The sequence below is a fragment of the Dromaius novaehollandiae genome, chromosome Z, assembly GCF_036370855.1.
Source record: "Dromaius novaehollandiae isolate bDroNov1 chromosome Z, bDroNov1.hap1, whole genome shotgun sequence".
In the NCBI taxonomy this organism is placed as follows: domain Eukaryota; kingdom Metazoa; phylum Chordata; class Aves; order Casuariiformes; family Dromaiidae; genus Dromaius; species Dromaius novaehollandiae.
In genome coordinates, this window is record NC_088132.1 from 3,535,842 (window position 1) to 3,562,014 (window position 26,173).

Sequence of the window (26,173 nt, forward strand, 5' to 3'; positions counted from 1 at the left end):
GCAGCCATCTTCTGTTCTAAAAGATACTTCAAAAATATGCAAATATCTTCTGCTCCCTGTAGAGAAAATCTATGCTCTCTACCAGGGTTTCTATCTTGATAAAGAAAACATATTGAACAGACAAGTTTCTTGATTTTCAAGTCCATGCTTTGACTTTTTTCCCCGAATATTTTTTGACCAATATTCATATGGTCAGCTCTATCTGGAAATGAACACTTCAAACTTCTTGCTTTAAGGGGAGAAAACTAGTTTTTAGATCATTTAGCATCTTACTCTGTCTTCCTCTCAAAAGATTGCTCAAGCTGCTAAAATGTTTTCCTCACTACAGACATTGGTATGAGCACAAACTGTTATTGATTTAAACTGAAAAGCTCATCTGTGCATATGGCCAATCAACTCTTTCAGTCTTGCTATTTATATTGTGCTGTAATTAGATTGCATTGTACTTAAAACCAACATTACACAATACATGCAATTTGTTGTGTTCAGTACATTGTATTTACTTCAGACTAGGTTCTGTGTCTGTGAACAGAATAAAACCAACAGAGTTAGGGACACGGTGACAAAATTCAACCATCTGTGTCACATGATTACTACATTCCTGCAGCAGATTACAACAGCTTCAATACCAGCTCTGTGGTATGAGCAAGAGACTAGAAACATTACAAAAGAAACAAATATGTCTACTTATACTCTAAACCTGTCTCGAATCCTGTTTGCAATGTGTTAAAAGCCACTACCCTCTCTAACAATCTCCACATGAGACCAATCTGCCTGCTCTTCGCTTTTTTTTTCCCATTTAAGAGAGACACATTAACTCCAAATATATATATAGGATCATGGCATGCCTCTTCATTGTCTGCTCTTCTCAGAGAGACACTGACCAACATCTCTCTGGGTAGACTTCTCCTTTTATCCTAGTATTTGAAAAACCTAGCACCAAAAAGGATTTTTGCAGATTAGTTGGGATAAATTCCTGATATTTGCCTACTTGTTTCAGGTGCCTCTACAAGAATTCCTTACCTAATACCTGTCATATCTAATATGTGTCATAATCACCTTAATGTACCTTAAACATCAGCCTATCTTAAAAAGAAAGCAAGTTTCAACCTAATGAGCTAAAAATTCCCTTTCTTAATTATGAAGTTGGAAACAGTTCTGAAAGAAACAAGCCCATTAATAAGAACAACCTAGAGTCACGTTTTAGTAAATGCTTTTTTTGTAGCTGCTCCATGATTTCACATAGTTTGTGCTACAACTTATGTTTGCTACAGGTTGGTAGTTGCAATTCAGTTTCTCCTCATCACATTTTAATAAAATGAAACATCGTAAGTGGTTTGGATTTGTTACTACTAAACTGCAAATGGAGCATTTATTGCTTACATGGTGGCATGAGATCACTTCACATCTATTTTAAGAAAATCCACAATAACTAATTATCCAGGAAGAGAGAATACATGACAATGTTAATAAACACAGATGACAGACTTAGTTCTAATCCTCACAGAAAGCTCTATGTAAGCACATTCAACAGCACTACTGGCTGCCAAAGATTTAAGAAGTGTGTATTGCCTCACCTGTTTCATAACATGGTTAAATTGCAAGCATCTTCACCCTCAATGACAAAGAATAATAGTCCAGTAAGTACGCTTAGTAATGTAAGTATGCTTAGTTTACAACACAGTATGCGGACTGAATTAATCCAGCACATTTTTCCCTCAAACAGATTGAGGAAGGATAGTTTAAGCTATTCTAGCAGATGAAATGAAGAGGTCATAACCCACAGTGAAGTCAATAACTTCTTGAGGCATCCTGGAGGTTTGCAAAATGATGTAGTGTTCTTACATACTCCCACATACAGCTCCCCAAAACTGTGGTAAATATTATAATGACTAGGATACTCTGATTACTTTTCCCCATTTCCTATTAAAAAAAACTGAAAAGATTTTATTCAAACCAGAAGATTTCCAGGTATGGTTGTATTTAGACAAGCCCCTTAATATATATTCAGGCCCCTAAAAGTACTGTAGCATGACTTACTTCTGTACTCAAAATTCTCTAGTTGACTTAAAAACTGACCTCTGGGAATACTAGGTCTATTATGCTAGATGGAAATAACGAATAGTTAGGACTCAAGTCATGTTATGTTTACAAGAAAATCAAACTTCCAAATCAGCTTCACATTAATAAGCTCTTTAGCAAGAGTTCTCCAGCTTTGTAAGTGATAACAAATGCCAGCTCTGCTCCAAACATTTCACAAGTCTTTCGTAATTCTTTTCTGTCTTATTTTCTGCTCCCAGCTTTACAGCTGCTAATGTAATATCCTCACTCTACTCTCCAAACTGGAAACTTAAAAAAAAGTTGTATGTTTTCATAACCTTTATCCCTCAGTCAGGTCCAACTAGCCTCTGATGGTAAACAGGAATTCCTTTTCATTAATAAGGGCTTTTAAAGGAATTAGTTGCCTTTACAATTCCTAAAATGTCTACTGCCTAAATTTATATATCCAATATCTGCACCTTATCAAGGATCTCCAGAATTCTATATTCTTATATGTGTAACAAGAAACAGGAAGACAAGAAATATTATATATAAGTTTAGCCAAAATTTTCATAAATAATTGCTTGAAGTGATTAGTAAAATTAATGAAGTATAATAGATGACGAAACTTTCCTCTTACTTTTTGGGAGCAATACTAACTATAGAATCACAAACCCACAGAATAATTTAGATGAAAAAGGACCTCCAGAAGTCACTTAGTCCAACCCCCTTCTCAAAGCAGGTCTAATTGGATCGAGCTGCTCAGAACCATGTCCAATTGAATTGAACATCTCTAAGAATGGATATCTCACAAGTTCTCTGGGAAATCTGCTCCAGTATCTGACCACCCTCAAGATAAAAAATTCTTCCTTATAGTTAATGGCAATTTCCCATGATTCAGCTTGTGACACATTGTACTGCTGTGCACCTCTGAGAAGATTCTGGCTTTTTCTTCCCTGTTTCTCCCTGTATTATCAGGTAGCTGCAGACAACAACAAGATCCCCCTTCACCTTTTCTTCCTCAGTCTCTCCTTCCCCTATGCTCAGCCCCACCACGTCGGCAGCCAGTACAACCACGACTGCCCAGTCATCACAGGGAGCCCAAACCTGGACACTGCATTCCAGGTGCGGTGTTATCAGTGCCAAATAGCAGGGAAACATTGAACTCAGTACAGTGGCATTGCTTGTGTCAGCAGATACAAAACAACAACAACAACCACCTGCTCTGAAGATGATCTTCATATGGGATATTCTGTCTTACGCGGAGAAAAGTCTAGCAAAGTGGGTAGCAGTAAAAGATCAAGAACTATATGATATGACTGTATAAGAATTGGTGGGAAAGGGCTAAATTGCCTCCTACAGGCTCAGCTGGAGTGCATAATCTAACAGAAGAGAAGGACACTGAAATTCCCTGTCTTCATGTGAGTTGTATCCATGTGCAGGTAGACTCAACCCAGAAATAATGTTGTCAATTTCACAAGTCTCCAACAATGTAAACATGGTAAAGAGGAAATAATACCTAAGTGGCAGAATTCTAGTAAACAGAGTGGACAGCTTACGAAATATACTGGTATGCCCCTGACAGTCAACAGGAAAATACATCATCAAATATATAAGAATCACCGATTGTTTTTCAAGCAAGTTTCAAACAAAACAATTTTTTTTTTTTTTGAACTCCCAGTTAGGAACATCCAGTGATACATCTTTTCCATTTTGCTGCTGGTTTCTTAAAAAAACGAAAGTAGGTTTATCTAAAGTAGAAGAAAAAATACTTATCTGAAAAATTCATGACCTTTACCATTTTATTAGAAACAGAGCATTGACACAAATGTATATAGTGTGAAGTGTCTTAAAAATAAAGGATTACTACCTTCAAATATGTAAGTTTTTGACAGAATAATTGCCCTATAGTACATTTAAATTGTTTTCCTTAACATTGGCCAGGTTGGAACAATGGAGGGTTACAAGATACATGGAGTGAAGCTCTAACTGTGTTGTCCAACAAATGATGCATCATAAACAGCTCAGGAAAAGTATTTCTAAGCCAATCTAAAGCTTACCCACAGGCTGAGTTGCATTTTGCTAAACTGATTGATAAGACAGTGAGAAAACTCTGATTTTGATCAAAGCTGGGAGATGCTTAAACTAATAAGCCACCAGCTTTAAAGAAAAAAGTAATAGGAAATATAATTTAAAAACTGAAATAAGAATTTCCCCATAAGATTTTCCACAAGTTACATTAAACCAATACTATTCTCTATACAGGAAAACAAAACAAAACAAAACTGCTGTTGTCATGGAATAACATCAAAGGGAAAATAAGTCTGGTGTCTTAGTTCCATCCCTTTCTTGTGTAGCCAGAAGCAACATATTATGAACTGTGTGACTGTGAGTCAAGGGTGAATACCAAACTGTTTCAAGGAACCCTTTCTACTCAAAAAAAAAAAAAAAAAAAAAAAAAAGAAAAAAAAAAAGAAAAAAAAAGCAGGAGAAAGTAAATAAAAGGAAAATGAGAAAATGAGAAATGGAAGGAATGTATACACCTTTAATGAAAGGAATATAGCTTTTAACATCAAAACATAAACGAACACTGAAAATCCAGGATTAGTTTTATTTAAGAAGGTAGGGAGAGGTTGTGGCAGTATTCAAGTCACACAGTATGTGTACCTCTATCACTTCTTTCAAAAGATAGCAACTTTCTAAAGATATCAGCTCAATCAGTTCTTTTTAAAGACAGGATATGATGATATAAAGCCATTCTGTGACATTGTAAGGACACACACTCACCGTGACACAGGTCCTTAAAGGCATTTTGGAATTAAAAGAGCCACTTGCAGAAAGCCGACTAAGCAGAGACTGCTGTAGTATTATCAATTGCTTATTCACCAGAGCAAATTATACTGAAATGTTATTTTTATTCTCTAGACCTTCTAAGATCAATTTTAATATGAAAGGGATTGTTTTATTGTTCTCTTTTATCTTGTTTTCTAAAGAAGATACCTATTCAGAATTTTCACTTCTAGCATTCAGCTCCATGGCACAAGACTGACAGAATTCCACTAGCTCTTCGGAGCAATATTCTGCTTGCTTTAACTTCCTACCATGAAAGCAAAAGTAGCTACTGGACCAGCCTTGGCAAGCATAAATGCTGCCCATCGAACACTGCACTCATTTCCTCTAACTGCACATGACCCAAAGTTTTCAGAAGGCTAAAACAACTGAAGATTAAAATATTTAAAACTGTCTTCCAAATAATTCTGAAAGATACCTTCTAGAGGCTTCTGGAGGTATCCTGCATTGACATATGCACGTAAATAAGGATCATGCAGAATGATCTCTTCTGACCAACAGAATTACAAGTATTTCCTCCTTCTTTAAGGATAGCATCTGAGAATTTCTGTAGAGTAAGAAGTTTGCAGGAGGACTGGACAGGTAGCAATACCCAAAACGGTTCAAACACAATAAGGAGGAAGCACCCTCTTTTCACCATGTCTAAAACATGACTAAGAAGTAGTGATGTTAAGGCAAGAGCTTGCATTAAGTCCCAGGGCAAGTCTAAGCTCTGGAACAAAAAGTATTCTTTTTCCATTTCCAAAACTTCAGAAAAACAGCAAAGGAAATGCATCCAAGCAAAAAAATAATTTTACAGTGGCCATGGTAGACCTTCCCAAAATATGTGAAAGGACTGCATATGTGCTAATTACCAGAATGAATCATAAGGAGACAAAATGTACATACCTGTATGCAGTGTGGGTGGGATTTTGGGGACCCAGCTGAAAAAGAATCAAACTGCTTTGAAAATGTAGTGACAGTGGCCAGGTTTATCAGGACAGGAGGCAAGTCTGAGTCAGCACAGGTGATGCAGTTGCTAATCTAGCAACTCCAGCTGGGTTAACTCCAGCAATTTACCATTTGGCTTGGAAAGCTCAAACAGTCCAAGTAAGTTCCTATCAGATGAAAAAAAATATCCTCCTGGAGGGGTAAAGCCATATTTCCTCTGTTTCTCTAGTGTTAACATAATATTTTTGACCTCTCTGTTCCAGTGACCAGTGACCACAGGGCAGAGAAAATTAATTTTACCACTTTTTGAGGTGGCAAAATTAATCATCGTTATTACCTTCATCTTCATCATTATTACCTGATATACTTTTAAAGTCAATGCAATGGTGAAGCACTACTGATGGGGCACCAGAATAGTCAAACTCAGATACTATTGCATTTCCTTTAAATGCAGGACATAGATCATCCATTTATCAGCAGAATTTAAATATACATACATACATATGTTTATGCACACATGCATATAAAATTGCAGATCAGCTAAAACTAGTGTTGAAACAAATCTACAGCTCTTTATCACATATTTCCTTGCTGATATATTTGATAACTTTCTAAAACCCTTTTTAGGCTATAAGGAATGCTTTACATTCTGTCTGGGTTCTGATATCAGTTTTGCCATATCTGTATAAATTTGAAACTGTTACATCTGCTCAGTTCAGATGCTAATCTGAATTCTTCTTGAACTTCCAAAGTTCCGAAGTTTCTAGTGCTGCACTTTATCAGCTGAAGTTTGTGTGTATCACTGATATGCTGCCATATAAACAGTAGCAGGGCTAGTTCCACTCCTTGGAACTTAAGAGACCACTGTTCAAAACTGCTTCTAACTGGTTTTCCTCCAAAGAGAGATAGCACTGCTTAAAGTGTATAATCTTTCTTTTAGGGGAACCCCCCCCCCCCCCCAAAAAAAAAAAAACCAGCTAGGTCTTTCAGAAAATAAGAACTCATCTGAAGCAAACATTTTTCAGAATAAGGCTGGGTTAAGTAAATGATTCCACACTTCAAAAATACATATTTTGAACATTTAGAATAGTATTTTTAAAATTCAAACATGCTTTTTAGAGTTAGAAAAATAAGTCATTGAAATAAAAAATAAAACAGAAAATTGTATTTTTTTCTGCAGACCTTCAGCTCATAAAGTTTTTGACATTTCAACTTCTTGTCCTGACAAGAATGGGCATCAGTTGAGCATATGGTGAATACTTATTATAAATATAAATATTTGAAGGATTAGAAAAACATTTCAGCTGCATTGTATAGGGACTAAAAATACTTTGATTCACGACAAAACTGCATCTCAAACATCTTATATGATAAAAGCTCAGAAAGAACATTTGTGTTTTGTTAACATGGAAGGTAGTTTTTTTATGAAGATTAACACAAAAATACAACATCAAGAACAGAAAACAACAGCAGATGAGGTGTTACTGTAAATTTAAATGAGACCAGGAATGGAAAAACTGTCATCAGTTAAAATATTATTAGAAACTTACCAGGTTGAACCTACTCATAGCTCACATTACAATGCAGTGGTAGGTGGTAGTGATAGTAATCCACCTCTAGACAAGGAGATAGTCTTCCTCTACTTCACTGTTCCAGATTCTGTATCTGGTTAAAAAAATAAATAAGTAAATAAATAAAAAACAATGGCATTCAAATCTTTAAACAAAATAACTTGAGTAACTGGGTCAGAAATATTTCAGAAAATTAAAATGATAGCTCATGTTATTCTTTCATTATTTTTACCTTTGTGAGATGGAGTACACAGCACATTTTAGATTGTCCTTAAGCACTCATAAAAAAAAAGCATAATCTTTTAAAGTTACATAATATGTCTCCTTCTTTTCCCTCTGTGTATAAATTTTAGTAAATGATAATGAAAACTTTAGAACTATTGTAGTCATAGACAGCAGGAGGTAAGCCCTGATATGTATGGATGTGGATTTTAAGAATAGGTGGACTCTTGGATGTCTCAGTTACCTTCCAAAGTCTATTTTGCTTTTATGTAGGTTTGTATTACCTGGGGAAAAAGCACTGTTACATTCCTGCATTAATAATAATAAAAAAAAGAATTTTCTTTAGGCCAAACAGACAACATTGGAGAGCTAAATTTCATCAACTAGTGAATGTTCATGAAAAATCAATGCAGTTCAGTGTAAAGAACAGTCAGTCATCTGATATAATCAGTTCTTGACTGAGGACTTAGGCACATAAAGTCAATGAACAATCTAATGTTTTATAAGAGTTTTGACTTTTAATAAAGACTGCTTAGGAGGTATCAAGGTTGAGAAAATGATTTCTGTGCTGTTTCATCAATGATTCTGAAGAATACTGTATCACTGGCATAAACAAGGGATACTAGACAATCTCCACACTGCTCAACAAGCTATTTTAGTTTAGAATTTCTAACCGTATTGTTTTACAGAAAATGTGTTGTAATGAATTATGCTATATGATGTGCATTACTTTGTTGTATGGTAATGTTAACTTTTATTATATTCACACAACATACTCCACACAGAGGAGGTTTACAAAAAACACCTATTTGGCTAACCATAGATCTATCTTGAAATACTTTGTAGAATTCTTGACAAAAGCTAAGGAGTAGGGTGTAAATTCAGCTATTAAGGAAGATGACGAAACACTTAAGGTGACTCTAAGAGGTAATTATTAACTACCTATATACCTAAACAAAGGAAGATGTATGCATTCACCTAGGTTTTTCTGTGCCTGGCATGAAACTCAGGAACTAGCAGAGTTCAGCATAGAAATAACCCCTTTTTGCTGCAAGTGACAGGGTAGCATTGTTTGAAAGAAATGACAGGCATCTTGGCAGCTGTATTCTGGTCCTCCGTAAAGGAGTAGGATGGAGCCATTGATTTATTCTTGAAATATCCCAGTAACATATTAGCAAACTTACCTCACTAACCTAAAATGGTTGGTGACTTCACCTTAACTGCAGGAACAAATACTCCCTTCAAAGGCGTCTCTTTTAACTCAGATCCCTCAGTAGAGAGAATCACTAGGATAGGATGAAAAAGTTCAATAGGGACAGGTGAGGGATGGCTGCAAGAATGCCTCAGGTCTGTATTATCACTGAGGAGGCGGTAATGGACTTGCTCCTTGAGTTTAAAGGAATGTAATGCACCTATTTGAGAGAAGCTCAAAGAAAAAGATGGAGTAAGAAAGACATCCATTCGTGCTGCATCACTTTTTTTATTACTTCTTTAGAACCATCTGGGACTTTGATGCCACATGCTTTACTGTTTTTAGATATTTCAGATTTTCTTTGTCAACTCAAGAATAAATCAAAAAGAGGCCAAGTTCCTCAACGAAAACACTAAATCTTTCAGTCCTTTCCTGTGGGATATGCAACCTATTTTCTGAGCCATTCTAGTTTTTCAGCCTAAGGCTCTGTTGTGAAATCACATTTTCTGACTGGGTTGAAACAGACTGCTCTTAAACATCCTGCTACTTTCATTTCATTTGCAGGGTGTCACTTTGCCAGTGAGGGGGGTGGGAGATTTTTGTGGATAAATTCCTTCCCTAGATCTCTCCTTTTTCCAAACTTTATTTTTTAATATATAGAAGCAATTTTCTTCTCCTTTGCAAATAAATGCTTTTCCAGTTGTTTTTGTGAATTGGGGTTCAGATTAAATGAAAGACTTGGAGGCTTGGGGCAGCTCTAGCCAGATCATGACAATGTCTGTTCATGATTCCTCTTCTTGTGCCAGGCCCAGTCACTTCTGCATAAATCCTCCCTGTCAGCCTCTTTTCGTTACCAGATAAGTGCTCAAAACAGCCCTGGTCATTTGTATGGGAAAGTGGGGAAGAATGTTGAGGAGATAGACTACGGAAGCTAGCTATTCCGTGAGAAGAGAAGCATCAACAGGACATGTTGACCCAGAGTCACGTAGTTGAGCCTGTGCCAGGGTGGTGCTGCACCTGGGCTTTGAATCGAGAATAACAATGAGCTCAACATGCTTACTGCACTTGTGTATGGTACATAAAAACTTCATCTAGTGCCCCTCCCCACCTGTGTTCCTCACCCTGGACTGATGGTCAGTGGTGCCAGGGATCCCCTGCTCCATTATTGCCTCGATCAGGGAAACGCCGGGGAACCCCCGTTCAGACGCAGAGATAATAAATGCTCCATATCGACTATCGTATGCCTTGTGTTTGTGTGTCTGTCCCTGCCGGGAGTCCAGGCGGTGCCCCCGCCTCACCCTTACATCACCGAAGTGCCAAAACTGCACTCAGCTGTTTGATTCCAGACCTGCATGTTTCTGTTTTCAGGATGCATGAGTTTGTATACAAAACTGTCAGTCCCTCTGTGTACTCATTTTGATTATCCAGCTTCATAGCTCTTTTCAAGAAACAGACATTTTATTTCCAGTCATTACAGTGAAATTTTCATGTCTTAGAAAGAGTTATATTTTACTTTGATCTATAATAGTTTATTATTTTGCTCATCACGATGTGAAAGTTTTACACAGCAAGTACACAAAATCAGTCATTTATTAGTTGACTGGGTGCATTTGGCCCAAACTAAGAATATTTGTTCTCTTCTCCTAAGTCAACCGCGCATTCTGATAGGCACTTCATTTTAATGAAGGAACACTAATCTCTGCATGGCTTTTATATCATGAACACAATTTTAATATGCGAATATGAAACAGAAAGTGAAAAAAGTCATGTGAATCATTCTAGGGAAGAGTCATGGAAACTGCTACTTTTGGGGGTTTTGTCTGTCTAATAAATAAATATGCAAATACTTAGCATAATTTCTTTGTCCCTTTTCTGCTGCACAAATTTGTGTTATTCAGCTTGAAAAGAATCCTACCATGTTTTCACCCACAGTCTCACATTTTTAACAGGTGACTCTATGCTTCCATTTTTTTAAACAACTCACTGCACTTACCAGTAAAATGTGATTTCTATGAAATAACTGAATAAACCCAAGCCTCAGTTTCCTGGAGTGTGTCAGCAATGATGGCTTTGTGTACAGACTAATGACATTAACTAGTTTTAGTTCAGAAACTCAGCAGGAATTTTCAGCTAAGAAAAATACCTTCTTTATTTATGAATTAAGATAATTACATTTTAAAGTTTTGGAGGAAGAGGAAAAAGAATGAATTTAGCAACTCTAGAGAGAGAACCCAAATGAACACAGACTGGATGCATTCTAATTCTTGTACTTGTTTTTAAGGACTGGGGAGTGAGGCAGACAAGATCATTGATATTTCTTTCTAAAATATTTATGCACCTCAAAAGATTTATCACTTGAACTTCTGGACTATTCATTAGGGGTTACTCACAAAATAAGCTTTTCAACTTCATCTCCTGAGCACCAGATTCAACACTTTTGTCTCATTGTTCCCTCTTGTCTGAAATCTACCACAAATTTACATTTCCTGTTAGTTGAGGTAAAATTGGATGACTCAGAACTCTTCTCAGCCCACCAGTTGAAAACACACAACCTAATTCTACCAGCTCTACTTAACTTTGTTCTGCAGGAAGGATTTCACTGATTTCAGAGGACTAGACGGTGGGCCAGTATATATTCTTATACAATAAAATCAGGGAAACAGCAGTAAAAGCATATATGCAATACCCACAAACTGAGATTGAATAGTACTGCTCAAATGTCTACTTAGCATCCATCATTTCCCCATACCAAAAAATCAGGGACATGAAGAAATGAGCACCATTCTGGCTTCATTCCATAATTATTCTCACTGAAGAAGGACGAATCACATATTATTGTCTCATTGGGCAAGGGAGACGCAGAGAAAATGGAAACAGTTACAGTTCTTTACTGAGGATAATCAGACAGTAGGACAACTTGTCCTTCTATGTTCCCCAGTCTTGGGCCACTATCTAACCCAAAAAACTATTCAAAAATAAAAGCACATTCCAAAAAAAGAGAGGATATATATGGTGGAAACTTAGTATAGCAAGAATGCACAAGAATTAGTTCAGTTTGTTCAAACTGTATTCCATGTTTTGTGTGCATAATCCTCACTAAAATGAAAAGAGTAACTCTCTCTCCGCCCTTCTTCCAATGTTGTCTCTCTCTCATTTTGTCAAATAACAATAGCATATCTGGAAGGAAATGCAGAACTGTCTCCAGCTGCTAAATATCAGGATCCTGTTATATTTAATTTGTTGGTGACTAATGGATAGGGAACATAAAATTTTGTGATTTTTGGCTCTCTGCTATCAAAACATAAGCAGAAGTACAGTTTTCAAGTAAACAGTTATCTTAATAACCCTTGAGATTAATTTTCTAATTAACCACAAGATGACTCTAATGGAAAGGGAAAACTTCATCACTTTAAACACATGCTTTCTCATTCCTGCCTTGGCTATGGCATATCAATGTAGCTATTGAATTACAAATAAAAAATCGTATCAATCTTTTGAATAAAGGAAGCATTGCATGGGACATTTCAGGTTCATCAGTGCTAGTGTCTTTGGTCTCTGACAGTAGCCAAATTCCAGAACCTGTGGTACTGATAAATTAAAAGTGCCCTAATCAGAATGTAATTAATATTAGCTTGTATACTGGTATAAACTAATATTCTAGTATACACTAAAATACGAAAACACAAAACGTGCAAGTATTTTGTAACACTGTGATGGCATAGTCAGATACAATGTACAAGCAGTTTACATAAGTGTGTGAGCCACAGGACCACTAAAGGGGAAAAAATACATGAGTGCTGTCACGCACAGTCACGTATAGGAGGCAGTCAAGGAACAAAAATTTTCAAACAGACAGGACATCCTTCTGAATACACAAGATCACTGGCAAAATCAAAACTGCCCTAAAAAGTAAGAGAGGTAGATCAGAGCTCTCTTTCAGGCGGGAGGGAAGGAAAATAAAAACATCAGGCAGGAAGAAGAAAGAAGGCGGAGAAGAAAACAAAAAAGCCTGATTCTGTCCAGGCTTCCGTTAGTGAAGAGCTCTCAAGCCTGACTGATTTGACCTCCGTGACTGAGACCATCAAGGACTTAAGCCACCAGCCCTAACTACATGGCATCAGCTCTGTGGTATTGCATTCTCTCAGCTAATTTAGGATGTAAGTGTTAAGGATTTGTATTAAGTTAAGTTTTGTATATGTAGTGATAATGCTTAATAATGTGTAAAATTGAACCATTGCCACAGTATATTCCTAATAAATGAATTCAGTAAAGTTTTTGTCTTAAAGCTAAGAACTGGTCTGATTTATCAGTCTTCTAAGTTCTCATATCATAGTGATCTCTAATTTCCTGAAGTATACATAAATATGCACACATACATACAGATACACCCTCATACTCAGTTTTAACACAGATCCTGCTCAACATCAAATTTCAGATGACTCAGAGATACCACACAGAAACGTAGTACAATTTGCCTAGTCTATGAAATCCCATCATGCTCACCATGAACTGGAGATTAAAACTATGCATATTACTACATCTAAGCCTTGACAGCTTCTCATCACAGACAGTTCCACAGATTGACTGCATAAAACATAGAGGATTTTCTTTCTTTTCCTCCCTGCCAAGTTTTTTAATTGCAAAGTGACAGTGTAACTAGACTCTTCCTTGTTCTCATATTTTAAGTTGTTGAAAGTCAGTGTTTCCATTTTAAAATATTAATTTAACTATTATTTTTAAGATAATATTTTAAAGATAAACCCTAGTCATCTTACTCTATAGTTTTAAGCTTTCTCTTTACTAGAATTTTTTGAAGGAATTTACTGATATTAACAAAACTTTTAATCTTTGATTTTTTTTCTTATCAAAGATGAAATTTTTGTTCAGTCATCTTAACAGCAAGTAGCCTAGTGATCATCCACTTGTTTGTTGTGTAAGGGCCCTTATTATCAGGAATGCAATAACATTCCTGGTAAATACCAGCATACAGGCTATTCTACTTCAACTTGTCACCCATTAAATATTTGTTCTCTCAGACAGTATTATTACTGTAGGTCTCTTTTGCATTAAACCTTTTTTGTGTGGTTTGATTGCCAGTTCAGTTCCATTCTGTTCCTCATGTGCCTGAATTTCCTATATTAAGCAGAGCTACAAATGTAGCAAAATAGCTTTCCCCATTGAGAGCTGATATTAATTAAGAGACTCTAAACTCTCAAGGAAAATATGGACAAACTAGAGACAATCCAAGAGAGAAACAAGAATGATTTAAGATTTATAAAATGTGATCTACAGATAAGGGCTGAGATAAGTAAATCTGTTGTATGAAAGACAAGATTGTGGTAGGGCATAACATTCTTCAAATACATAAAAGCTTGACACGAAGAGGATAATGATTGTTTTCAATTTACACTGAAACTAGATAAGAAATGTTGATGTAACTCACAGAAGAAAACTATCTGAGCAATAAAGTACAGATTAAGTTGGAATGTGCAGGACTTCTATCTTGAGGAAATTTTAAGAGCAACTTGGACACAAATCTGCCAGGAATGACCTGGATATAATGACATCTATCTCAAGATCAATTTATAGATTAGGCGGATCTGTCTTGGACCCTTTTGTTCACTTATTCCATATTTCTTAGTAATAAAAATCTATCTGACAAATAAAATAGAACTTTAGCAACAGTGGATCCTGGGAGTAGAATTGAGGATTCTAGATTACATTAAGCCTGAACATACCTAAAGCTTGCTCTTTGAAAAGGCAGAATTTTAAAGCTTTTTTGTTGCAACAAGAACTTTGAATTTATTCTCCAAAAATTTGGTTGTCATGCATATATACATTAGATAGACCTAGGAAAACCCATCATCTGGGATCTAGAATGTAAAAGGAAGCATTACCCAAAAAGTCCACAGCATTGCAAAAAAACCCGAAACAATTAGAAAGAAAATCCAGGAAAACAAATGTGTGCCAAGACCACAGTACTTTAATTCAGGAAGTTTGTACATGACAGGAAAAATGTTGGTGCTATCACTGCTTTTACGGTTCATGTTCTGTTCTTTTACCTCCATGATGCTTGAGACTTGCTCAGTTTAGGGACTTGGATAGCTAGTTAGCTTGAATTTCTGCAACCCGATTTATGCTCTGAGTCCAGCACCCTAAAATCTGCATGTCTTAGAAAATAGCTTTATGCAGGCCAAATCACACTGCTCAGAAGTACTGAAGATTTGCTGCTCATCCTCTCAGGAAGGTGCACCGGCAAGGCTTTTATAATTCCCATAAGAGATAAGTGCCAGAAGATCCTAAGACTCAGGTTCATCTATAAGGCTTGACTGAGCTGCCTAGAGATTCTTGAATTTCAAGAAAGTAGTGCCTAAGTCATATAACACTAATGCAGGAGGGGCTTTTTCAGTTCCACTAAGTTATGTCTGGAAACTTTAACAACCACTAGAAAGGCAGAAAAAGGGAAAATGTTCCACAGTCCTACAGTACTGGTGGACAGTGTGACAAGTTATTTCTGACAACTTGTTTTTCTGAAGTCCAGAATGTAGTTTGCATTAGTTAATTAATTAAAAAAAAAAAAAAACAAACTCCAGCACTACAAAATTAGATTATTCTATACAATTCAACAAGACAATAAACACAACAGTAAAAAATCCATAATGCACAACTATAGCTTTTCAGGAGAGTAGAACATTATAGTTTAAGTGAAGCTCTTCATTAGATAGTATGAGAAAATGAGGCATGAAAAGAAGATAGAAAAGCCTTCTTAATAGTTCCTGTGCAGACAATGTAGGCCAAAGACAATCAATAACCATGCCTCATTTATTTTATGTTTTTGAACACTTAAGAGGCAAATATTAGTATTTGCTGCACTATTTGCCATCTCAGATATGCATCAGTAAAGACAAAACAGATTTTCATGTTATGATGTAATTTATTCAAATTTATATTCAAATGGCAGGTTGTTATTGATAGCTAATATTAAAGGTAACATCTAGTCCATTAACCAGGGTTCATAAAAACCATGTTGGCTTACTAATTTGCCGAGTCACCAAAATGACCCAAACAGTCAGTCCAAAGGTTCATAAACGCATATAAAATCACATAAAATATATGTAAATAAATAAAAATAAAAATAAATAAATTAGAAAGTCACATAAAACACCCTAATAAATCAGATTAACCTTTTACAGTCTGTGCAGCTACACAAACAAATCTTTGTTATATTAACAAAGAAAAGCTGCTACCTCACAGGAAGACAAATCCTGCTTACAGAGTACCAAGCACACCACATACAGAATAGAATAAAGAGACCATCTGTAACAAACACCACTAAGCATGTACACAGAGAAACATAAACAACATGACTGGTAAATTATAAGAACTTTGGACAAATAAAATTTCAGGACTGGTACAGTTTTGCTTACAAAATTTAAAAGCAGTTTTTGCTATCTACCTTCCAGAGCAGAGATACAAATCTCAGAGAAAATACCTACATTGCAGAACTACTTTCTCATACTACATTCTACTCAAGTGTAAATAACCTTTAAAATTACTCCTGATTTGCAACTATATACAGAAGGCAAGTGAATCAGGCTCTTCCACTTCGGTACACTAGACACAAAATCCTGAAGTCCTTTTTGAATCTGCTTTTAATGAAGTCAGTTGCAGCAAAACTCAAGTGGTAATGAATGATATGGATAAGATGTTGGCAGAGCTGTTGCCATAGATGTTTTAATTTACGAACGGCATAAAATTTTATTTGAGAGGTTAAAAATTACCTTTTCAGTGACATTTTGTTAAAAACTTTGCAGTTCCACCAGTGGAATACCAGATAACACTTACCATTAATAAAGTGCTGTGGCTCACAGCTTTATAAAGAACAGTGATTTTTGTTTTTTAAATACAGCACCTGAGAATTGCAGCTTTTGCTACAGCAAAACAGAATTTTTGTTTACACCTAACCTGGGCATCCTTGATTCTCAGGGCCCCAAGAGAGAGGAACGGATGTCACAGAGCACATTTTTTTGTTTCATATAAGCTGCTGAAGAACTTGCATGGTTAGACTGAAAGAATGTTCATAACTCAAGATAATGAGTGCATGGGCTGAAGCAAGACTTGGGAATGGCATGCAATGGTTACCGCAGTTGAATACTGAAATGGAAAAATAGCAGTGTTTTACAAGCTTCCAGACACACAAATGCATCTGACACAGCTTCCTTAAAAAAATCTGCTAGAGAAACTCAAAATACAAAGAGAAATCCTTCCCACACTCTTGCTTGTCCATTCTTAAATTATGGCTATGAAAGTAATGGAATGGACAGCAATACACCTCCCATGACAGGATACAAATAGGGAGAGAGAAAGCAAGAGAGATGGAGAGAGAGAGAGAGAATACATCAGTAGTACCTGATATTTGTATGTTGCTGGTAAAACCAAGGGACATTACTGATTTCCCTGGAAAACACTTTTGTAATGTCGGATAATATTTAGTAGTATAGTCACTCAGCAGAGTATCATGGAGTGAAAGTAAAATAGGCACTACAAAATATACTAACCATGAACTTCAAATCGAATATGCTCTTTCTTATGCAATTGCAAAGAATTTATTCTACTATAACTGATTTGCTTTAAACATAAGGAAGGAAAGAGCACCAAAAGAAATTTAAACAGCTTTCAGTATTTACTGAGTCCTTTCTCATTTAGTCCTGTAGAATCAAGATTTGCATGAGAAAAAAAAAGGGGTGGTGGTTCAGTTTTACGGTCATCACAAAGTGGGAATTGGAGGTAAAAGCAGCAGAAGAAAATTGTATCAGGCAGTTTTTAAAAATGTTAAAGTAACAGTGTTGATCACAGTATTGGTTTTGATTCATAAGTCCCTAACAATTTTACAAATAAAAGTTGCCTTAGCATTTGTAACTAAATAACACTTTATAAGCTTGATGTTTAAGAGCAAGTTTCAGAGAAATTAGAAGAGATGTCAATTGCAATGCTAACATCTGCCTGGCATTTGAGATCGTATCTACAGCTCTGGGGTATTCAGATGGACCCCATCCCACCCTTTTTTACTGTTTTTGCACTAAATGATGAAAAGCAATCTGCCATTGCCCCAACATATTGCTCCTTTTGTTATATAGATACCACATACTGGTCTGTGAGTATAGAATATGTACAGACCTTACAGCAGGCTTGTAATATCTCTCTCTGCAACAGAAGCCGGAAGGACAGAGAGTAGTCCATTTTTTAGAAATTGCTAATTGAATGTCTTACATTCCTATTTTAATTCTTTTTAAATTTTCTACTCTAAGTTTTCAGGTAAACGCAAGAATTCATAATCACTATGGCCTGAATGGGGGGATGACAAAATTTTTTTGCTCGCCAACACATGAATTCCTAATAAGACTGTTTTAAACCCATTTGATCTCTTGGGAATGTTTCCTAAAGTAGCAGGAAAGAGGTATAATCTATTGTGAATATAGGCATAAGAGGATTTAATATTCAGTAAATAGCTGAGAATGAAACTTGCTTAACCAGGTTATTTTTATGCCTGTTCATCCAGAGCAACAAAGAAATTAAAATGTATACCAATTCCACATGGTGTTTCAAGACCTATTGGACAGAGAGATTCCTTAAGTATGTTACTGCCATTCATTTCCATTATCATACCTGCATGTGGAGAACAAGAATGAAATCAATAAAATATATTCTTGTCCTTGGATAAGAATCCTGATGTTACATAGTGTTATTTTACCAAGAGGGGTGATGGAGACAGGGTGAACAGATATTCATTCAATGACAGAATGATGATCAGTTTCTTCAACACCATTAACATAGCATAATTCTTTCCCACAAGCCATCATCTCTAGTGAAAACAATGTCTTGAGGTAACATCAGCCATAAAAGAGAGTATCAAAAAATCATGCAAGGGCATGTAGTTAACCTCACCATCTGTCTGTCTGTCTCAGAATCCTTAACATCTTAATTTTCTGTCTCTTATTTAAAATCTGTCAACCGTATTTTGCAATCCTTCATAACAAGTGCTCATCAGAGCCTGAAATTTCATGGAACACATATAGGCTTTAATGAGCTACATGGATTTTAACAGTAAATAGGAGGCTCAGGAAAGAAGTTTAAAGCATTTACCATTAGTTTAACTGCCACATAGAGAATGAAAGTGTCTCTGTTGAATTTAATGGAAATGGAATGAAGCAAATTTTTAAGTTTTTTAAAATAATCATACTCTAAATGTCAAGACTGATTAATAGACTTTAGTTCAAGCAAAAGTATTGGAGATATTCCAGGGGATACCTCAACAACACTGTATTTCTGTGACTTTCAAGAGAGTTAATTCACTGCAGTGTGAACAGTGCTAGGCCTTTAGATCAGCAATCCTGATGGCAGGACCCACACCAACAGAAAATATCAATCAGGACACGTTACTTCTTTTCACAGACGAGCTAGTTAAGACTTCTATGTGAGGACAGGCTATCTTAAAAAAGTATTTTTATCCCTTTCTTCAAGAAATTCCTGATTGGGAAATCCTGACCTTCTTTATTTAGAAAAAAATGGATTAAAAATTGTGGTGAGACACCAAACAAAACCTTAGCTACTACAAATTCTCTTATGCTTACCACTAGCTTTGTCATTTTTTGGGCTCCTTTGGAAAAAGAGCAAATGCCCACACCAATTCTCTTCAGATCTTTCAGTTATCTCTGATTTTACTGGCTACAAAACAGGAATCAACAGGGAATAGACATAAGTATATATAAATACATTATTTTCACTTTCTGGTGATCCAGATCATGTTACTGCCCAATGGCTCATCTGTGACCTGTGCTTTTTTATGCCAGATACTATAGGATTCTGGCTAAACTACACCTCTTAATTTTCACATACTTTATTACATTCCTGCCTTCATAGTTTCTAGATTTGTCTTTCTCTTTTTGTCTTCTAACTCCCGTTTGTTCTCTCTCAGGTGATACCCTGTATATGATGATGGTGCAGACCTCCCATAGAATGCAGAAAATCAAGGTCCAGGCTCACGCTCCTACTCTGCACAGCCAGGAGCTGAACATCTTTTCCTCTACAGGAGTGCCCTACCTGCTGAGGTACTGACAACATTAGAGGTAACTTCTCCCAATCTTTCATAAAAAGAAACACACAAACAAAAACACCACCACATTTCTGTATCTTGTAATTTAGTAGGAGAGATGCATTTCTGTGGTCATAGAGGATGGCAGCATTACAGGACCGTCAGCGCCTGTACCGAAATTTCAGCACATCAAACTACTAAGCCACCTGGGGTCATACCAGTAACTCACAAACCAATAGCCAACCTTTGTCAGCAGAGCTGAAACTGTCAAAACCGTCATAAAATATGCAGTATGGAGTGGCTTACTGTCATAGGCATCTTAGGAAAATACGCATCATCTGCTTCGCTTATATGTGCTCTAAATACATTCTTTCTTCACATTCATAGGTCTAACCAACTGTATTATTGAGATACTCAACTATACTATCTCCTTTTTTTTTTTTAAAAAAAAAAAGCTTGTTCCTGTTGTCTATGGTAAATAATCTATTGTCTTGCATTAGACTGTTCACTTTCATTTCATTTTTGTGGTTAATATTTTCTTTTAATATCCTTAAGAATACCATACTATAGCCAATAATACTTTACTCTAAATCAGATATTTTTATCCTCAGCTCTCAACCACTTTTAAGAAATGCTTTACCATCCCCAAGTCATAAAGTCTATTTACCGCTGTCATTTAAAACGAAGACAATGTTTTAATTCCTTCAGCTCAACTCTAGCTTCATTCAAGAGTTAGCATTTAAGAAAATGGCTAAAATCACCAGCTGATTATGCAAACACCTCCCCATCGCCCCACACAAATGACGGGAAAAATTCTTCCTGATTAGAATATTTCAGTCTTCCTTTATGCCAACCTTATCTTCTCTGGTCCAGTACAACATGAGTAGTTTAAAGAAGTAAATGAACTCCTTCATTTTTCCCATGCTACCTAAACAAAAATATCAATAACCAGATTTTTAGTGAAAAATGAGCAAAACTAAAGGGATGAGTCTGAAGAATTCACTGATATTAAAAACAGTCAGCTAAAAAAGGAATTAAAACTGCCTTTACCTGTCCATGCATGCTTGCTACTTTGCACTGCTACTTGAATTGTTTAGTCTAAGACTAGAAAGAAAACTGAATATTGTGTTTTTGCTACATTAACTGTCATCTAAAAACATGCATGTCTTCTGATACACAAGAGGAGAATTGTTGTAGTCATTCTAAAGTGTGATGCATAAGTTCTCAACTTTTTAAAAACTTGAAGAAAAAAATCAAATAAGAATGTTCTCAAAGGACTTCAGAAGGAGGGATGCTTCACATTTCCAGTGCCATTCAGTAATACTCAAGAAGACTGGAATAAAAACATTAAGATCTAAGCACAAAAAATAATTTGGTCAAAAAGTACTATCCATGATTCTGAAGAAAAAAAAGTTTCAAGTAACTCCAAAAGTTAATTGAAGGTGGCTTAGCAATTAGGTGGAGAATCTATTATCACTTGTTTAGTTTAGCAAGAAGGAGCCAGAAGCAAAAAAGATCAAATGCTTATTCACAAAAACTGTTTTCTTTTGTTTTTGTTTTTGTTTGTTTGGTTTTTTTTTTTACAATTTAGCAAGTGTGATGTGTTCTAATTACAAAGTCTCTTTTGAACAAGAGCTGACGTTGTCACTGGAACAGCATCTTCCACCTTTATATATAGTTATAAGAAGATGAACATTCAGAAGGGAGCAAAAGAAAAATGTCAAAATACAGTTACAATGAATTACACCAAAATGGAGTAAAGTTTCAATCAGTTAACAGATTTAATAATGGAATTTTACATTAATTAATGTAAAATTAATTAGTTAAATCCCTGTTAAAGCTTAGTTAAAGCTCTGTCTTTGTCAGCAGTTTAGCATTACTCAAGATTATTCTGAGTTTACCTTACCTGTTTTAAAATGTAAGTTATATGCTGAATATCTAAACTGATAAAAATATATGCTATTATTAAAGCATAGTAAATGGCAGCTCCAACCAGATCTAAAGATAGGGCTTTTTTGGTTTTGCATTTAAATTTAATAAAATGTAAGCTTTTTACTACAGACAATGAGTTCTCTCTTCCAGTTGGAGGGAAAATATTCTTTTGAAGGGAATCGTATATGTCTAATTCCCCATGGCTTTATTTCATCTAGCATCCAAGACACAAGCAAGTTCAGTAGAAGTTGAGATGACTTTTTTTACAGAATAAGACACTACTAAGAAAAAACAAGGATTCTGGGAGTTGCCCACTGCATGGATTTTGCGTTGTGTTTAGTCAGGATTGGCACGTTTTTATTTCTCTACCACTTTGTTTTTTCTTCCTAAGGTTATAAACATACTAAAGTAAACAATGAAAATATGAATTGGACCCTTCAAACAGAATATACTACTTTAGCCAAAGTGGCATACTATATAAGTAATGGAGTCAAGAATATGACCTTGGAACTTCTGGGCCAAACTCAGTGTCCTGAAATACAGCTCACAAAATGCCACTACTTGTCTCTACATCTTAATATATAGAATTGTATTGCTGCATGCCTTTTTGACTGTTTCCCCTAAGTGCAATATCTTCCCAGGCGTACAAAATACTGATGATGGGATTTAACATGACCAAGGAGGTCTCAGTACATAACTTGAGTTGTGAGAGAATTACACGGGCTTCCTCTTCAATAATGAATTACTTTTAAAATTGCTATATGACTTATAGTATAAAGCACTGCACAATTTGGAATCTCTGTTTTTATCTATCTTGTTAGTATCTATCTTGTTAGCTAGTATCTATCTTGTTATCTATCTTGTAGTAGGTGCTGAGGCCATGAAGCTGACCACTTCAAAACAGCGTACATACTTTTAGTTGTTACACTTGTCAATCTGAAATCCATTTCCAGCTGGGGTCTAGAATACAGCTTTAGATTCATTTAAACAATGACTTTTCTGTTTTAATTTGACATCTTTATGAAGTGTGTACTTGATCTTCGTATTTTATGTAGCTAGAAGTACAAAAATAAACTGAACAAACTTGCTTAGCAAATTACTTACTTGAAAATTACTTAGCAGAACAATGTTTTTGTATGAAGAGAGATCCGTAAGTTTGTCTTTATGCTATAAATAAATCTGTAGCTCTTACTGAACATTTGAGATTACTTTCTAATAAATACCAGTGTTTGGATTATATAGAGTAAAATGTGCCTATATGTTGTTCTTTCATGACATTATGCTGATAGATTCAGATTTGAGATATTAATTCAAGTTAAGAATGGAGACTATCATTAACTGCCTTTGTCTCAGTGAACACTGAAATAGTTGAACCTCATCAGAGCAAAGATACATCTGACTGGGGCCAAAGGCAGGTACTTAGGCAAGAGTGCAAGCATATTCATGTGACTACACTATGCCTGTAATCGCTCCCACTTTCTAGCAATCCACAACTCAGGGATATCCCAAGTAGAGGTAGTTCCTTCAAGTTTAATAGTCTTGAATGCTTTTTTCTTTCATGGATTTGTCTCTAGGTTTTTTTGAGCATATATAGATTTGTCAGTCATGCCATTCTACGGGACATATTCACAGTTCAACTATTTTGTGACACAAACATACTATTTTACTGATTATAAATTGATTTTAGAAAAAATATTTTAAAAATTATGTTAGTTGGCTATTAGCATGGTTATTTTGCTGCCCAGCAAAAAGGACAGAATGCCAACATGCTCAAAATGTAATATCGAAGATACTACTTCACTCGTTATTTATCCACATGTGCCAGGTGTATCTATATCTCTACATTCTCCAGTAACAGTGTCCTTTCAGACATTAATAATTAACTATTATCCTTAAGATGAAAACTTTGAGAGTTAGGGCAAAGTTTTCAAAAGCAACTGAGGATTAGGCAGAAATTGCAATGATCTCAATGAATTTTTGGAAAATTAAAACTTCCCCAACTGACCTCTCGTTATTAATGGAATTTATTTAAGAGCTCTGACTTTGTACAAGCTTTTTGATGGGAAAAATATTCCTTATGATTCTGATGGTCTTTCCTGAACAGGAGTACACCATTACATCGAGACTCACCTAGCTTGTGCTACCGTAAGATGGTGGCAGCTAAAGCCTTTCTTTTGCTCAACTATGTAATAGGTATCTTTTTTCTGTGTGCGTTAATTCACTTTCTCACAACTGATACAAATGTGCTTTTAGAGAGATCACACAACATATTTCGAATTATCCCAACAAAACAATTTTTTATACTGTCACACTTTCTTGTGAATACCCTCACTGAAAGACAAATATTCCCAAAGAGTACAAAGTCAGTAAAAACTGAAGTGCTGTAGTTGATATAATTTTTCCACGTAACTAAGGTTTTGGGTTTTTTTATTATTATTTTTTGAAGCAAGTTTGAAAATAACAAGTTGTTTATAGATGGCCTTTAATAGTTGATAGTCTATAACTGTGACAGAATGTTAATACCAGTACTCCTTTGCTTCTTTTCCAAACAATATCTGCTACACAAAATTGCCGTCAAAGCTCTGTGATTTGAACATAAAGAACAAGACTGATTTATTATGGTGCTAATTTTATGTCCTTCCATCTCTTATGTTCGATGACCAGTAGATTAAAAAAAAAAAAAAAAAAAAAACCAGCACCAACCCAAAATCCAAAAACCAGAAGCAAGCTTATGCAACAATGCTAAAATTTATATTACCTAGATAATTGTTTGCAGAGTTATCTTTGATTTGGACAGATGGAAAAAATCTGCAAATCAGATGCAAGAAAAATATATATCTGTTACATGCAAGGAGAAGATTAGAAATGTTGATTGGGACTTAGAAAAATCTGCTCCTGAGGTGCCCCTTGCAGTGGGGAAGAAGTGAAGGAAGGGAAGGGAAAAAAAAAAATTTTCATGACAGTGGTTCAGAATTGGGTTAGGATATGCAGAAAGGCTGTGGAATTGCTATGCTTGGAAATTTCCAAAAATTCTAAGAAAAGGCTATGAGTAATCTGGTCTATTGCTTTGAGAAAGAGGTTGGACTACAGAGATCCCTCATACCACAGTCTGAAATCAGTATGAGGAACAATAAGGACAATTTTGTTAATTTACAATTATCAAACTGCTTATGTGATCAGTTCTCAAACTGGCATGAATTTGACCATGAATAACTATCAAAGGACAAAAACGGGCCTGCTTATCATATTTTTTTTGGGATATCAGAGTTGGCTTTTTAAACTGTATACTAGGAGAAGTAGGAAGATCACAGTATTAGCCCTACATTGCTTTTCCCTACACAACGTTTTCACAATATTCCCACCACCACTATTCCTGGAGCTAGTCTACTTTACAGTAGGGAATGGTTCTTACAACCCTGTGCTGTGCAACTCATGTTAAATGCCTTTGGAGCTACGTAGAAGCCCCTGCTCACCAGCTCAGTGCTTTCAAGAGCCTCCCATCCAAGAGCATTAACATATAGCCTTAGAATGAAGAATCCATCAGAACACCAAAACATACATTAAATCAAAAACTTCTCAATGATTTACTTCTGTTATATTCACTTTAGTAGCAGTGTCTGGCTTCTTACATTTTTTTGGGAGGGTTTTCCCATTCCAAACTGCTACCTTTTCAAGCATACCCAATCATTAAAGTTCACAGATCAGCTCCTGAGGGAAAGATATGGTTGACAGGCCTGCTTGTGCAAACCAGGTCACTTTGGAGCAGCCACTGCTGACACCTCAACTACTGCACACTGGCATGAGGCTGAACAGGTGAGGCCTATTAACCACATAATTAAAATGCACAGCAGCATGCAATGCTGCTTGGGGAAAGTAGGGTCCGTCTTAGGTTCTCTAAGATTGTTGGTGCTTATTGAAATAAAACTCCTCTTAATCACTGGAGTACCTGGACACTAATCTGAAGAGTTTCAGCAGAGTAGAACACATTAAGTTTCTAGAATTAACTTTCAGATTGGAAATGCCACTTTGAACACAAACAATTAATGCCATAAAATGCACTGTGGAGAATACACAAGCCTCTCCTCATCTTAGCCCTGAGGCATTTGTCTGCCTAGAGCAAATTTTCACAGCTCAGTAAAGAATCTTTGAAAATTAGTGTTTATAATCAGAGTACTAGCATACTTTCACCATGGCATGTCTCTGTGTAGGGGATATTAAGGCAAAATCTGATAAAAAATACATGCAGGATCTCAAAAAGAAATGAAGGGTGAGAACAAGGTAACTTGACAGGACTGCTGAAAATTCTTTTTTATTCCTCTCCTTTCAATATTTTTAATTTCCCAA

General features: G+C 35.8%; 1 protein-coding gene across 13 annotated transcripts in view; it reads right to left on the reverse strand.

Annotated features, from left to right (window-relative positions):
* Positions 1-26,173, reverse strand: part of LINGO2 (leucine rich repeat and Ig domain containing 2) — a 452,194-nt gene that overhangs the window by 203,571 nt on the left and 222,450 nt on the right. For 10 of the 13 annotated variants that reach the window (XR_010386286.1, XR_010386291.1, XR_010386287.1 and 7 more), the window contains one exon: positions 7,371-7,485. The gene's annotated coding sequence lies outside the window, so the exon portion shown is untranslated. Of the gene's footprint in view, positions 1-5,778; positions 5,830-7,370; positions 7,486-26,173 lie in introns of all 13 variants that reach the window. The other 3 variants (XR_010386288.1, XR_010386292.1, XR_010386293.1) reach the window with 2 other exon arrangements.